Raw genomic sequence first — 16,444 nt, 5'->3', positions numbered from 1 at the left:
TCCTGGACTTGGATGGCTATTCCCTTTCCCATGTTAGGGAAGTTTTCAACTATAAACTCTTCAAATATTTTATTGGGTCCTTTCTCTCTCTCTTCTCCTTCTGAGACCCCTATAATGCGAATGTTATTGCATTTAACATTGTCCCAGAGTTCTCTTAGGCTTTCTTCATTTCTTTTTATTCTTTTTTCTTTATTCTGTTCCACAGCAGTAAATTCCACCATTCTATCTTCCAGGTCACTTATCCATTCTTTTGCCTCAGTTATTCTGCTATTGATGCCTTCTAGTGTATTTTTCATTTTAGTTATTGTATTGTTCTTCTCTGTTTTTTTGTTCTTTAATTCTTCTAGGTCTTTGTTAAACATTTCTTGCATCTTCTTGATCTTTGCCTCCATTTTTTTTCTGAGGTCCTGGATCATCTTCACTATCATTATTCTGAATTCTTTTTCTGGAAGGTTGCCTATCTCCACTTCATTTAGTTGTTTTTCTGGGGTTTTATCTTGTTCCTTCATCTGGTACAAAGTCCTCTGCCTTTTCATTTTGTCTGTCTTTCTGCGAATGTGGTTTCCATTCCACAGGCTGCAGAATTGTAGTTTTTGTTGCTTCTGCTGTCTGCCCTTGGTGGATGAGGCTATCTAAGAGGCTTGTGCAAGTTTCCTGATGGGAGGGATTGGTGGTAGTTAGAGCTGGGTGTTGCTCTGGTGGGCAGAGCTCAGTAAAATTTTTATCTGCTTGTCTGCTGATGGGTGGGGCTGTGTTCCCTCCCTGGTGGTTATTTGGCCTGAGGCGACCCAGCACTGGAGCCTACCCAGCCCTTGGTGGGGCTAATGGCAGACTCTGGGAAGGCTCATGCCAAGGAGTACTTCCCAGAACTTCTGCTGCCAGTGTTCTTGTCCCCAACGTGAGCCACAGCCACCCCCCGCCTCTGTAGGAGACCCTCCAACACTAGCAGGTAGGTCTGGTTCAGTCTCCTATGGGGTCACTGCTCCTTCCCCTGGGTCCCAATGCTCACACTACTTTGTGTGTGCCTTCCAAGGGTGGAGTCTCTGTTTCCTCCAGTCCTGTCAAAGTCTGCAATCAAATCCCACTAGCCTTCAAAGTCTGATTCTCCAGGAATTCCTCCTCCCATTGCTGGACCCCCAGGTTGGGAAGCCTGATGTGGGCGTCAGAACTTTCCCTCCAGTGGGTGGACTTCTGTGGTATAAGTGTTCTCCAGTTTGTGAGTCACCCACCCAGCAGTTATGGTATTTGATTTTATTGTATTGCGCCTCTCATACCGTCTCATTGCAGCTTCTCCTTTGTCTTTGGATGTGGGGTATCTTTTTTGGTGAGTTCCAGTGTCTTCCTGTCGATGATTGTTCAGCAGTTAGTTGTGATTCTGGTGCTCTCGCAAGAGGGAGTGAGCGCACGTTCTTCTACTCTGCCATCTTGAACCAATCTCTCAGTTTTCTTGCTTTTACTAGAACACACATGGGAAATTTCTACCTTTCTTACTTTGCTTAAAACTATTTTTCTTCCCTGGAATTCCTTTTTACATTCACCTGAAAAAACTCTAGAGCTCTAGAGAGTAGTCTAACTTAGAGTGTACTTCCTTCACAAAGCTTTCCCAAGTCTCTACAATCAAAAGCCCTATTTTGTCCATTATTGCGCATTCAATGGGAGTGTAGTCTGTTTGCTGTAAGGTATTTTATGTACACCTATGTCTTCCAAAAGTTGGTGAACCTGTGCAGACATGGGTCATGTTGCAACCACCTTCACAGATCCAGCCTCTTGTTTGTATTTTTCATCTCTCCTTTCCTATAGCAGGAAATATTTGTTCACTCACATTAATCAGTGGCTTGGCCAATATTGTAATCCTCACCTCCTAGACATAGTCCCACTGTTTCATGAAGGTTAGAGTCACCTGGGTGCTTGTTCAAAAGTCAGATTCCTGGGTTTTACCGTAAACCTAAAGAATCATATAGTTCAGGTAAAGAGAACAAAAAATTGTAGTACTAACAACTGCCCCAGGTAATTCTTACCATGACTGAAATTCAGAAAACACCATGGAGGGACTTCCCTGGTGGCGCAGTGGATAAGAATCTGCCTGCCAATGCAGGGGACACGGGTTCGATCCCTGGCCCGGGAAGATCCCACATGCCACGGAGCAACTAAGTCCGTGCGCCACAACTACTGAGCCTGCACTCTAGACCCACCAGCCACAACTACTGAGACTGCATGCCACAACTACTGAGCCTGTGATCTAGAGCCTGTGAGCCACGACTTCTGAGTCCGCACGCCTGGAGCCCGTGCTCCACAACAAGGGAAGCCACTGCAATGAGAAGCCCGTACACCGCAACGAAGAGTAGCCCCCGCTCGCCGCAACTAGAGAAAGCCCGCGGGCAGCAATGAAGACCCAACGCAGCCATAAATAAATAATTAAAAACAAAAAACAGAAAACGAAAATACCATGGAGTATAATTTAGGTCAGGGAATTAGCAGGTGCTAACCCTAAGCTAGATGTTTGCTCATTCACCTATTTTTTCCCCCTGTGGCTGAATAGGTGTTACTGCAGGAGGACTTGTTTTTCTCCAGCACTTTAAAAGGGAAGGAAGGAAATGTGTTTTGCATATAGAATTATTTCAAGATGGATGTTTGGAACTGCGAAGAAAACCTGAACTGGAAATCTGGATTAAAGAGTAAATTTTCATAGAACAGACCTGAAACCCAAATTTGAGAGAGAATCAGCCTAGAACAGGAGCACCTAGTATACTCTAGGAGTCGTTAGGCGTTCTATGTATAACTCAATATGGACTTAATCCTGACGATTTTCCCTATAAAGTAGGCTTTGTTATCTACATTTTGTGGGTTAGGAGACTGAGTTTCAAAGAGGTTAAGTGACATATAGGTCACAGAGCTAGTAAGCAGAAAAGCTCCCAAATCTAGCGTGATTGTTTACTCATTTAACAAATGTTTATTATGTCTCCCGTGTACGATGTACCTTTCTAAAACATAATTTATCCTTTTCTCTAGCAGATTCTCAGCTTTTCTCCTTTACTTGGGTTTTTAAATAATTTAATTATGATGACTCTAGGTGTTGATTCTTTCTGTGTTTATTGCAATTCATAGGGTTTCTTGAATCTGTGGCTTTAGTTTCTTGCTAGAAGCTGCCCTAAGCTCCTTGCCATGTGTCTACTCACAAGACCAAGACTTTTATAACATAACAATCATGAGAGGAACATCCTATCACTTTGCCATATTCTCTTGGTTAGACTAAAGTCATATAGGTCTCTTCTCCTACACTTAGGGGGCTGGGGGATCCCTTAGTGCCTGTTTACCAGAGTCTCCTATTAGATTCCCTACTTTGCAAGCCCCTGGCTTTGATTTCTGTGCACTGGGACCCTTGACGCTAACATTCTAATTTGGGGAATATGCAAGTACCTTCAGGGTGAAAGCGGCTCTCATGGCTTCTTACCCTTCTTAAGTCCACTTCACATTTTAGCTTGATTATTCCTTACTGTTTTATCATCTCTTCATTGACCTTAAGAAAATGTTTCTTACGTTTTGTTCAGTTTTCCTCTTTCAAGTTATTTTTAGCCAGAGGGTTGATCCAAATAGCCTAGCCCACCATTACTGGGAAAAAGAAGTCCTGATTTAGTGTTTAGAAGATTCACTCCGATTACTGTTTGAGGAACAGCCTGTAAGGATACAAGCATGGAAGCAGAAAGATAAACTAGTTCGTTATTGCAATAATCCAGGTGAGAGATGACAGTGGCTTTGTGAAGGGTGGCAACAATACAGAAACTCCAGACAGAAGGGGCAAATAATTTAAAAATAAGCCCTTTAAAAATAGACATTTAAGGGTTATATATCATCATTTTCTCCCAAGTAAAATAGTTAAGGCTAGGGTTGAATAGCAGCTCATTAGGACTCTGAAATCTACTGGGTGGTGTTACATTCCAGTATTTTTTACACTTTAGTGGAAACTTATGGTTCCATTGCCACCATACCCACCATCAGACATTGGTTAAAACTGTATATATATATATATATACATATATATATATGTGTATATATATATATATATATATATATATATATACAGTCTAGCTATACATTTTTAGCAGACAAGCCCTGAGCTAGTGAGTAATAAACTTCCATGTACTGACATCGACTGTATAAAAGATTTCCCATTTTTCTGCAGACAAGGGAATGGGAAGGTGCATTCCCATCCTCAGAGGAAGTCACTTAAGAGACTCTGCAGCTTTGAATTGGGCTTGTGGTCTAAATATCCTCTCAAATACTCCTGATTCTCTGGGTTTGAGTGGTTGGTGTGGCTCTTGGTGAGGGTCTTTAGGTCACTGGCATTCTGTGTTGCAAACTATTGGTCTTTGTGTTTCCTCCCGTTAATCCATGCCATCTTCACATAGGAGGCTCAGCCAGGTTGGCCTGGGTTGCCTTGTTGCACCTCCTTTGCTATTCTGCAGTATTAAATCAGTGTCTCTAAGGGAACATTTCTATCTCTTCGGGCAGCCCAGCCCTGCCCAGATTTTATCCCTAGCCTGCAAGTCCCTCCAACCACTCCTATGATTGTGGTTGGCCCCTGCCTTTCTCTTTAACTCCATTTCATGCCACTTTCCCCAGCCTCCTGGGACATCTGTTTCCTGAACTCACCAAGGTTATTCCTGCCCTAGAGTCTTTCCTTCCCTGTTCCATCTGCCTGGAAAACTCTTCCTCTAGACCTTCTGGTAGCTGGCTCCTACTCACCATTCGAAAGTCCCTAAATCTTCCCTTGGGTTCAGCATCAGTAGATTAAATGAACACCTAAGTTATATGGATCCTGCACACCAATCAGAAGAAAGGTTAAACACCTTCTAAAACAATAAGGGAGGGCAGGCAAGCCAGTCTAAAAGACAAGAGAGAAGTTTGTAGCACCGTCTCACTCCTGCAGAACAAAGGAGCAATAGTTTCACCTGAGCATATTTGATACCTCCTAAGCTGTGAGTCCTTTATGGCTCTGTTATGGTCTGAATGTTTGTGTTCCCCCAAAATTCATATGCTGAAACCTAACCCCCAAGGTGATGGTATTAGGTGATGAGGCCTTTTGGGGTGATTAGATCATCTAAGCAGAGCCCTCATAAATGGGATTAGTGCCCTTATAAAAGAAGCCCAAGGAAGCTCCCTTGTCCATTATACCATGTGAGGTTACAGCAAAAAAATGACCATCTAGGAAGCAGGCTCTCACCAGACACCAAACCTGACAGCACCTTGGTCTTGGACTTCCCAGCCTCCAGAAACATAAATTTCTGTTCATAAGCCACCCAGTCTATGACATTCTCTTATAGCAGCCCAAACAGACTAAGAAAGGCTCCCAATTTCTAAACTATTACTCTGAGTAAAGGCATGCCTGATAGAGAGAGGGCTCCACACTGAGGGCTCTCAGAGATGCTGTAGTGGGACCAGGAGACCTGAGGTCCAGGGTGATCTGCCTTTCTGGAGAGGATGATTTTTGAGTCTGGTGACATTTTTTTGTGGTCTCAGCAAGTCATCAGTTCTGTGTTACGTCTTGTCACTGAGTCACATCCTACTAGAGTTATCTTTATTCCAGACTGGCCGATATTGGCTTCAATAATATCGCAACCAATCTGTTGTTTCTACTGAGTCATTTACCTTATCTGTGACTCTGAGTAAGTCATTTCTGTTTTAACTTCTTTGCCTGTAAAGATGGGGATAATGTAACCATCTCAAGACATTACTGGTGTTGCTGCAGTGACCAGGTTCGAACAAGAGGAAGTACTTCGAAAGGGTTAATTAACCATTACGTGACTAGGAGGTAGGATTATTAATTACTTGCATTTTGTCAGATCACAACAATTACAACCCAACCCAACAGTTAACAGCAGTGTCTTCCAAGTCCCGCTGAGTGGGAGGCCTGCCAGTGTCAAAACATATTAGGCTTACCCAGGCAGCTACTTCTGGGGTCCATAACAGCACGTGTTTTTCCTGTACTTGGTGAGGGCCCGTCCTTGCTGGAGTAATGAGTACACTGGCTCTCCTCCTAAGTCCTGCCTTTCCCCAAATAACTTTCCATCCTCTATTTCACTTTCCTTTCTTCTTCTTGCCCATCTGTTTCCCTTCCTTATTGATCACTCAACTCAAGCAGCCCTGCCCTTCATCCTGGTCCCTTCCGTTCATTACCTCCTCCTCTGATTAGTCTCCCCAGCCGCTCACCCTCTCCCGACCCAGCCACTTTTCTTTGCACGTCTTTTCTGTCGCGTCCCTGTCCAGAAAGCCCATTTCACCCAGCGGCACCCTCTGTGCACCAGACCCTCTCCCTCCTCTCATCCCAGCCGTTCCTGACAGCCGTTTCCGGTGCATTGCTCAGGTTCCCAACAGCAGACACTGCAAGTTCAAAGCTGGCAGGAGCGCACGGGCTTCACATGCGCCCACGGGTCGGGGCCCAAGGGGCGGGGCGTCGGGAGGGCGGCGCCTCAGCCCCTGAGAAACAGACAGATCAGATTTCCCCGGGGCTCACGCAAGCAAGGTGACCTATCGGTCGGTACCAGCTGGAGCCCGAAGTTTTGCGTGTTGCGTGTGGCAGGGCCTGGCGCTGAGCCACCCCTCCCTTGGGCACACCTCACATGTCTGCATCTCCTCCAGAACTGGCCTGGGTCAGTCTCTCCTTCAGAACCTGCCCTTGAGAGGATTTACTGGAAGGCAATGTGACAAGGCAAAGACCATGCAAGCCGGACCTAGTACCCATTCATGGGAGTGTCCTCCCTGTTCATGCTCTCTCTATAAAATAACTAATTTTATCATTGTTTTTATAATTGTTAAATTATACTTGTTACAACTAAAGTGATTATTTAAGGAATGCACTGAATATGCTGATAGTGGAATTGTAGTTCCACAAGCCCCAGCAGAATTTGCTCCTTAAAGGCCAAAATTTACCTCCTAAAGCAGCCCATTGGGTGCTGGATAATTCAAGAGAAAACTCAGCAGAGGCCTTGGGCACTTCCCAGGAAAGATTACACTTTGAACACAGTCATAACATTTTGCTCTCTTTTAAAACCCCACTAAAAGTACAGGAAAGGGATTTTCCCCCCTAATGTACTATTTGCAATATGGGTGAAGGTGAGAGGAAGTTAGGGAATAGGATTTCCTCATCTATCCCAGGCCAAAATGTATAATGTGCCCCCACCTCTCATGCTCTGTTGCCCCTCTGGCACCACGTTGAGGATTTCCTGATCGCTTAACTGAGTTTCAAGGGACTTTTTTTAAAGGTGTAAATCCTCAGAGATGGTGAGAAAAAAGAGGTGATGACAAAATTTTGGAAACTGAAAAATAGATGGACAGGTGTTTTATGACTTAGGACACCTAAGTAAGCAGAAACCTAACCCTTCAGGGTAAACAAAGAACTGCCCTGACTAAATGACAGAACCCTCAAAAGGCCTAGGAATTGGTGGTTCGAGATCTCTCTGGAAATGGGAGGGGGAGGGAAAATAAAAGAAGATTCGTTGACAGCTGTTGAGAAAAAGATTTCTAGATCCCTTCCCTAACTCTCTACTGCTCTTCTCACTGGGCAGAAGACAAGAGATTTGTCTGGTGAAGGAAAATTGAGGGTTCTTCAGGCACCCTTGAAAGCAGGCATACCATAAAACAACCGCAAGCTTAAGTGCCCATATGCACAGAAAATGCCTGGTCAGCCTACCCCCACCCCAAGGTCTGCTCCCACTGGCTCCCCAAATGCTGCAACCTGGGCCTTTATTCTCTTCAGGGAATTGGAGAAGTTCTCTAGGACATCTCACCAGCCAATAAGGAAAGAACTGAAGGTCTAGACATCTGGAGTTCCCAACAAACAGCCTGACCAGATCAACCTACAATGAAGCTCCCAGCTGCCCAGCTCTAGCCACTGCTCAGAACTTCTGATCAGCTGTTAGTCCTCCACTGTTAAACTAAATCCTGTCCTACTGTGAATAGGACTGACCTGTACAACCAACCAAATTCCAAAATCGACAGCCACTACATAAAGTAAAGGATCAGAAGTCAAATGACTTTGGTCTTCAAAAGAACATCTTCAGGGCTTCCCTGGTGGCGCAGCGGTTGAGAGTCTGCCTGCCGATGCAGGGGACACGGGTTCGTGCCTGGGTCCGGGAGGATCCCACATGCTGCAGAGTGGCTGGGCCCGTGAGCCATGGCCGCTGGGCCTGCATGTCCAGAGTCTGTGCTCCGCAGCGGAAGAGGCCACAACAGTGAGAGGCCCATGTACCGCAAAAAAAAAACAAAAAAAACAAAGAACATCTTCAAAATATTGGTTAAAAAATTCCCAACCTAGAATTCTATATCTGGCCAAACTAAGAATCCAGTGTGAGAGTAGAATAACACATATATAGACATAAAGATATCAAAAGTTTACTTTCCATGCATCCTTTCTCAAGAAGCTATTGGGATATGTTAGGGCCAAGACCAAGGTAAAGTTAGGTACTTTCTTGCTTTGGTTGCAAAATTTAAAAGAGCATCAAAAAATTTAGTCATCAAGATAAAAAATATTTTAGTGCAATATTAAAATAAATTAAAATTAATGCAAAAAATCCATGTTGAACAAAAACATCAAAATGTTGAATAAAGACAAAATCCAGCAGGGCTGGGATTAAGGTGAGGTGAGTGAGGCCAACTCATGCAAGTGCAGGACGGGATCCCATCTTCATTAAACATGTTGATATTTTGTTGGTTATATACAGCAGCCCTACTTAAAGTAAGACAGGACTACATAAGGTCATGAATACAAGGAGGTGAACATCATTGGGGATCACCTTGGAGCCTGGATATCACAATAACAATAATTACGCTATTATTTTATTAGGTGAAAAGGGGGTATAAGGTTGCGTGTGTCTGGTTGGTGGAAATGAGAGTTAAACCCTCATCTTCCTTGGAGGGGTAGTCAACAGGTAATACTGCCAAACAGAAGAACCCAGAAGTAATATTAGCATGTTATTAAAAGACATGGTGTTAAATACTGGAGAAAATGGATAAAAGATTTGAAAATCATTCCCGCTGGGGAAGGGGAAATGAGCAAGGCAGGGGCCCGGGGACTGCTATTTGTCTTAATGTTGTAGAATAGTTGACTCTTTAAACTGTGTGCATGTATGACTAATAAAAATATTAAAATAAGTAGATCAGTGTTCGAGATTTCAAAAAAAAAAAAAGAAGACTCTAAAGTACTCATAATGGGGCACTTCCCTGGTGGCACAGTGGTTAAGAATCTGCCTGCCAATGCAGGGGACCTGGGTTCGAGCCCTGGTCCGGGAAGATCCCACATGCCGTGGAGCAACTAAGCCCAGGCGCCACAACTACTGAGCCTGCGCTCTAGAGCCTGCAAGCCACAACTGCTGAGCCCGTGCACCGCAACTACTGAAGCCCCTGCGCCTAGAGCCCGTGTTCCACAACAAGAGAAGCCACTGCAATGAGAAGTCCACGCACTACAAAGAAGAGTAGCCCCTGCTCACCGCAACTAGAGAAAGCCCGTGAGCAGCAATGAAGACCCAATGCAGCCAAAAATAAATAAATTAAAGAAAATAAAGTGCTCATCATGGGAAAGGCAGAAGTTTGTTGGACTTCTTTACATGATGTTATGATTCAGTATTATTTTTATTTTGGATTACATATAGAGGTGGCTGCCAGCGTTGTCTCAATGCTAGGGCATCTAATAATTTTCCTTAGCTTGTATTTCACAGGGGAGATAGCTGCTGTATCTCATGTAGCCCACACAACTACATAGCAAGGCATAAAATATCCCCAGGTGAGGGATACTGACAGATGAGGGGAACTGAGGCTCAGAAAGAGAAAGTAACCAGTCAGAGCTAATCACTCCATAGTTAATGGTATTTGGGTAGACTGGGTACCAGATCTTTTCTGTGAGACCAGTTTTTCTTTTTTTCCTTTGGCCATTGGGAGCACAGGGTCTTAACCACTGGACCGGCAGGGGAGGTCTCTGACCAGGAAACTGGTGTTAGCTCTTTACCCTGTAGCTGCATATTGGTCTCCTCTAGCCAGATCCCCACTTTTTTTTTTTTTTTTTTTTTTTTTTGCAGTACGCAGGCCTCTCACTGTTGTGGCTTCTTCCGTTGCGGCGCACAGGCTCCGGACGTGCAGGCTCTGCAGCTATGGCTCACGGGCCCAGCCGCTCCGCGGCACGTGGGATCTTCCCGGACCAGGGCACGAACCTGTGTCCCCTGCATCGGCAGGTGGACTCTCAACCACTGCGCCACCAGGGAAGCCCCAGATCCCCACTTTTGCTGCCTAGTCCTGGTTTGATTTGCATCACCGTCCCAAGTTCGTGGATGCCGCTGCTCCCTGACAATGTGAGGGTCTCCATCTCTCTGGCTGCACTTAAAGCCAGCCTTCCTGCCTCAACTACGCTAAGCTCTTGCTCTTGCCTTTTCTGGGCTGAACTACAGATCCCCACATCTAGGCAGCCTGGGGGCTGCCCTTTAAGTTCCCTGAACTGCTGCCCATTACTTCATGGAGGGCTAATACAGCTAAATTTAGAAGGATCAAGGGATTATCTGATTTGAGGCAAAAAAGGGATTTCTTTTCCCCTGCCCACAAACTGAATTCTACCTGGAAGGCTCTGCCCCTGTCCAGGTGGGGCCTTTGCATCTGCCTTTCCTTGTCCGCATGCAGTGTGGTAGCTCTGTTTCTTGACACGTAGATGGGATCTTGTATCTTGGCTGGGAGTGTCTTGTGTTCTGCCTTTCCCTTGTGGGTCAAAGCCCATTTGTTTCACCCTGGGAAATTCACTCAAACCAGCCTTATCGTTCAAATAAATGTACATTCCTCAAGAGCGCTTGCATGTCTTATCTCTCACTACTTACATGCCAGGTTATTATTCTGGGGCCCCAGACTGTTTGATTAAGGCAAAGTGCCTAATTTGATGAAGACAATGTGCCTAAGACAATGAGCCTAATTGGTTAACTATTTCCCTTCCCAAGATGTAGATACCTGGCTGGGTTAGAATTCTGTTTTGAAAAGACTGGGCCCTACGGAAAGGGAGGGGCTGATCTTTGTGATGGACTAAGCATCTGGCTGACCAAGTGCCCCCTGAGGTTGGGGGACAGTTAATGAGGCTCAGAGAATAGGAAGCAACCAGTGAACCACGGTTAGAATCTGTGACAAGGACTGTCACTTCCTGGATGGCCCCACCTCCAGGCATTATATCCCAGCAACAAAGCTTTGACCTCAGAGGGGGCTCGCTTTCTTCCCCACCCTTTCCATTTGCTTTTCTTCCCATAGATAACCTGAAGGAACAAAGTCTGTCCATAGAACATCCCTTGCTCCCCACTAGTCATACCTGAGTAAGCAGAGTGTATAGTCCTCCAAAGGTCTGGCTTGAGTTGCCTATGAGAGGGGCCAGCTTCTGGCAGAAGGGCCCCCACACCCCCATACAGGTTCACTGTGATACCTCCCCTTCTCTGGTTTGTCCCCATATCTGAGACTTAGCTGGAAACCTGCTTTCCTGGAACGTTTGAGGGGGGTTAGATTTCCAGGACAACTGCCATCCTCATGTTTTGCGGACCTGGCTTCCCTTTCTCTGGGGGGCTTCCCTCCAGGCATAGAGATACTAGAACTGGGGCTTGCTGAAGGATCCAGGTCTGTAGAGATAGACTTACCTGTGCTTCTACTTTGAGCCCTGAGAAGTGTCCTGAGTGGTTCTAGTTGCTCCCAACTCCCCAGCCCTGAATGTCCCCTCTTGGAGGTCAAAGTCAGGATGTATAGTGAAAAGAGCATGGGCTTTGGAGTCAGGTAGACCTGGGTTCAAATTCTGACTCTACCACTTTCTAACATCGTCTCCTAGCAGACTCTGAGTCTCCCCTTGGACTCAGCGTTCTGTCCCCCTCAGTTAGGGGAGGCCTTCTCTCTGCAGAGGGCTTTGTTTCCTGGTGCTGTTCCTTCATCCTGGTCTTAAAGCAGTCTCAGATCTAACCCTTCCTATGATATGTGCTTGTACAATGGTACAATGATAAGCACTTTTTTTTTTTGGTCGTGCCGCGCGGCTTGCAGGATCTTAGTTCCCCAACCAGGGATTGAACCTGGGCCCTTGGCAGTGAAAGTGCGGAGTCCTAAACACTGGACCAGCAGGGAATTCCCAAATAAGCACTTTTGAGCATTGTTTCACCTAATTCTCAAAATGGCAGTGTGAATTATGATTCTGATACCAATTACAATGTTTTTTACTACACCACCAAGCAGTGCTCTGACACCAGCTGGTGTCTTATAATTCAACCCAGTTCAGACATTATCTACCTGGAGACAGTGTCAGATCCCACAGTTTAAGAGCTCAGTCCTACAAGACTGGCCCTCCCTCCCCACCCCCACTGCCCCAGATGCTGTCGTGAGTCCAGGTTGTCACTTGTGCTTCTGACCAGCCAGTTATAAATTGAAGGTTCCCACAGCCCCTACCTTTGGTTTGATTCATTTGCTAGAGCAGTTCCCAGAACTCAGAGAAACCTTTTACTTACTAGTTGCTGGTTTATTATAAAAAGATATAACTTAGGAACAGCCAGGTGGAAGAGATGCATAGGGCAAGATACGTGGGTAGGGGTGCAGAGCTTCCATGTCTTCCCAAGTGAGACACTGTCCCCAAATCTTCATGCGTTAACCAACCTGTCAGTCCCTGTCCTTCTGAGGTTTTATGGAGGCTTCATTACATAGGCACAATTGATTAAATCTTGGCCATTAGTGATTGATCTCAATCTCCAGGCCCTCTCCCCTCCTCCCATCCTTGGAGGTCAGGGAGTGGGGCTGAAATTGACAACCCTCTAATTACTTGGTTGGTTCCTCTGAAGAAGGAGCTCCCATCTTTAGGTAACCTAGGGGTGGTCCAAAAGTCACCTCATTAACATAACAAAAGATACCTTTATGGCTCTCATCACTTAGGAAATTCCAAAGAGCTCTGTGCCAGGAACAGGACAAAGACTGAATGTATATTTCTTTCTTTTTTGTTTTTAAATCTTTATTGGAGTAGAGTTGCTTTACAATGTTGTGTTACTTTCTACTGTAAGGCAAAGTGAATTAGCTATACATATACATATATCTCCTCTTTTTTGGGATTTCCTTCCCATTTAGTCACCGGCATTGAGGGGAGTTCCCTGTGCTATACAGTAGGTTCTCATAAATTATCTATTTTATACCTAGTATCAATAGTGTATATATGTCAATCCCAATCTCCCAATTCATCCCACTACCCACCCCCCTTCCCCTTTGGTATCCATATGTTTGTTCTCTATGTCTGTGTCTCTATTTCTGCTTTGTAAATAAGATTGTCTATACCAGTTTTTTTCAGATTCTGCATATAGGCATTGATATGTGATACTTGTTTTTCTCTTTCTGACTTACTTCACTCTGAATGACAGTCTCTCGGTCCATCCACATCTCTACAAATGGCACTATTCCATTCCTTTTTATGGCTGAGAAATATTCCATTGTATATATGTGCTAATCTTCTTTATCCATTCCTCTGTTGATAGACATTTAGGTTGCTTCCATGTCCTGGCTATTGTAAATAATGCTGCAATGAACAATAGGGTGCATGTGTCTTTTTGAATTATGTTTTTTTCTGGGTATATACCCAGTAGTGGGATTGCTGGGTCACATGGTAGTTCTATTTTTAGTTTTTTAAGGAACCTCCTTCCTGTTCTCCCTAGTGGCTGTATCAATTTACATTCCCACCAACAGTGCAAGAGGGTTCCCTTTTCTCCACACCCTCTCCAGCATTTATTGTTTGTAGATTTTTGTGGTGATGGATGGCCATTCTGACTGCTGTGAGGTGATACCTCATTGTAGTTTTGATTTGCACTTCTCTAATAATTAGTGATGTTGTGCATCTTTTCATGTGTTTGTTGGCCATCTGTATGTCCTCTTTGGAGAAATGTCTGTTTAGGTCTTCCACCCACTTTTTGATTGGGTTGTTTGTTTTTTGATATTAAGCTGCATGAGCTGTTTGTATATTTTGGAGATTAATCCTTTGTCAGTTGCCTTGTTTGCAAATATTTTCTCCCCTTCTGAGGGTTGTGTTTTCGTCTTATTTATGGTTTCCTTTGCTGTGCAAATGCTTTTAAGTTTAACTAGGTCCCATTTGGTTATTTTTGTTTTTATTCTCATTACTCTAGGAGGTGGGTCAAAAAAGATCTCCCTGAGATTTATGTCAAAGAGTGTTCTGCCTATGTTTTCCTCTAAAAGTTTTATAGTGTCTAGCCTTATATTTAGGTCTTTAATCCATTTTGAGTTTATTTTCGTGTATAGGGTTACGGAGTGTTCTAATTTCATTCTTTCACATGTAGTTGTCCAGTTTTCCCAGTACCACTTATAGAAGAGGCTGTCTTTTCTCCATTGTATATTCTGGTCTCCTTTGTCATAGATTAGGTGACCACAGGTGCGTGGGTTTATCTCTGGGCTTTCAATCCTGCTCCATTGATCTATATCTCTGTTTTTGTGCCAGTACCATATTGTCTTGATTACTGTAGCCCTGTAGTATAGTCAGAAGTCAGGGAGTCTGATTCGTCCAGCTCCATTTTTTTCCCTCAAGTTTGCTTTTGCTTATTATGAATCACAATATCACAGAAGTTAACGTAATTATTCCCATTTTACAGGTGAGACTGAGAACTCACTAAGATAACTTGTGCAGAATCACACAACTTTTAAAAGGCAGGACCACTGGTACACAGATCTTCAAGGCTTGAAAGAAGGCAAAACAGCATAATGGAAAGAAACAAAGCTTTGGAGGCAGATACCCGAGCTCAGTTCCTGCCTCCGTTCTAGCTGTAGGGCTTGTGTAACTTCCCTAAGCTTTCTCAGCTTCACTTTCCTCTTCTGTCAACTGAAATTGTTCTGGAGAAGAGTTTTGAGAATGAAATGAATTGGTATATACAAACTCCTGTCACACAGCACCAAGAAGCATCAGATTTCACCCCCACCCCCTCCATCACCCCACCTTCTAGGCCCAGGCTCAGTCATCTTCCCGTGACATCATGATGTTCCCTGCCCAGGATGGGAAATCAGGCAGGAATACAAATAAGTATGACAGAAGAGAGAAAGCAGTAAGTACTCTACAAGCAGACAAGCTTTGCGAGGATGACCAAGCAGGACTTCATGGAGACAGTGGTATTACATCTGGACCCGAAATGTTTTGTCAGATTTCAAGAGATGGAAAAAAGATGGGAGGATCCCAAGATTCCACATCTGGTAACTAGATAGGGCACAGGGTGGAGTGATGGATGTGTAAGTATTCTGCAGATGAAAGGGCGGCACAGTGTGTGAAATGGTGTTATTTAGGCCGTGCCTATGCACTAGGTTCTAGGTTAGCCCTGGGCCACTGTACTTGAGCTCATACTCCAGGCTGAGAGGCTGGACTGATCCCTCCCCCACTGAGCTCCCCACCACCATCTGATGGTCAGCAGGAGCCCAGGCCCCAGCTGGAGGGGCTGACAGTGGGGCAGCCTCAACAAGGCGGTCTCTCCTTCAGAAGGGATAGTGGGGCTGGGGGCTGGGGAATGCTGCAAGGGCAATGGGCAACCTTATTTCCACCCCCTGGAAAGCTGGCATGAGAGAAAAAGGTCCAATATCTTGCTTTCCACAACTCCGACCAGCTGGGATTCTATTTTTAACCAGTGCTGTCTTAGTTGACAGCTTGGAACGCCTTCTCCACCCTTTTCTTCCTTCCTCCTGCCTCTTGCAGCCCAGAGCCCTGTAGAAAGGATGGATGGGAGCAGCTCAGCATTGGTAAAGAGAAGACCACTCTCCCTTCTCACTACCCTTCACTCCATCCAGCCTTTGTCCAGCATAGTGAGTGGATTTTAGAGATATTATTGGCTGAGAAGCTAATGAGGCTTAAATTTCAGGGCTCCTCATTCCACAGGTCTCTTCCAAAGGCCCTGGTCAGTGTCCTAGCAATTTTGTATCTTTAATTTCATTTTTTTTTCTTAAAAAAGGGCACCCAGTTTTATAAGCTCCAGGCCCCACAGAACTTGGGTCTGCCCCTTGATGGGTACGGCGTCTCTCCCACCTCCAGCTCAGTGCCTACTTCAATAGGGTTATTTCTGTCTTGGTCCAATTTATTGTATTACCTTGAGCAGCTTTCTTTCTTGTTCTGGGTCTCAGTTTCCCCAACTGTTACAAGATGAAGTGTCAAGGAGCCCTTTCCCAGCATACCATGCCTCTGTTTATTTATGTATGTCCCCTTGGTGAGGTCATCTGTTCTTCCTGTTTGTCATCATGTGTGTGGAGGGGTGGTATTGCTGTCTCCGTCCCTCTCTGGGGCTGGATCAGTCTTATAGTCAAGAGGGAGGCTGGGCTCTGGGACTCCTATTCAGGTCCAGGCCCCTGTCTCCCTACGCTACCTCTCCTCCTTGCTGCTGGCCAGTAAGGGTGTTTCCATGGGGAAGAGTGCATTAAAAAGTCCCTACTCTTTAAT

The sequence above is a fragment of the Grampus griseus genome (genome assembly GCF_964374135.1).
Source record: "Grampus griseus genome assembly, chromosome: 8".
Taxonomy (NCBI): Eukaryota; Metazoa; Chordata; class Mammalia; order Artiodactyla; family Delphinidae; genus Grampus; species Grampus griseus.
The sequence above is the reverse complement of the archived record's forward strand: the minus strand, read 5'-3'. Positions refer to the sequence as shown.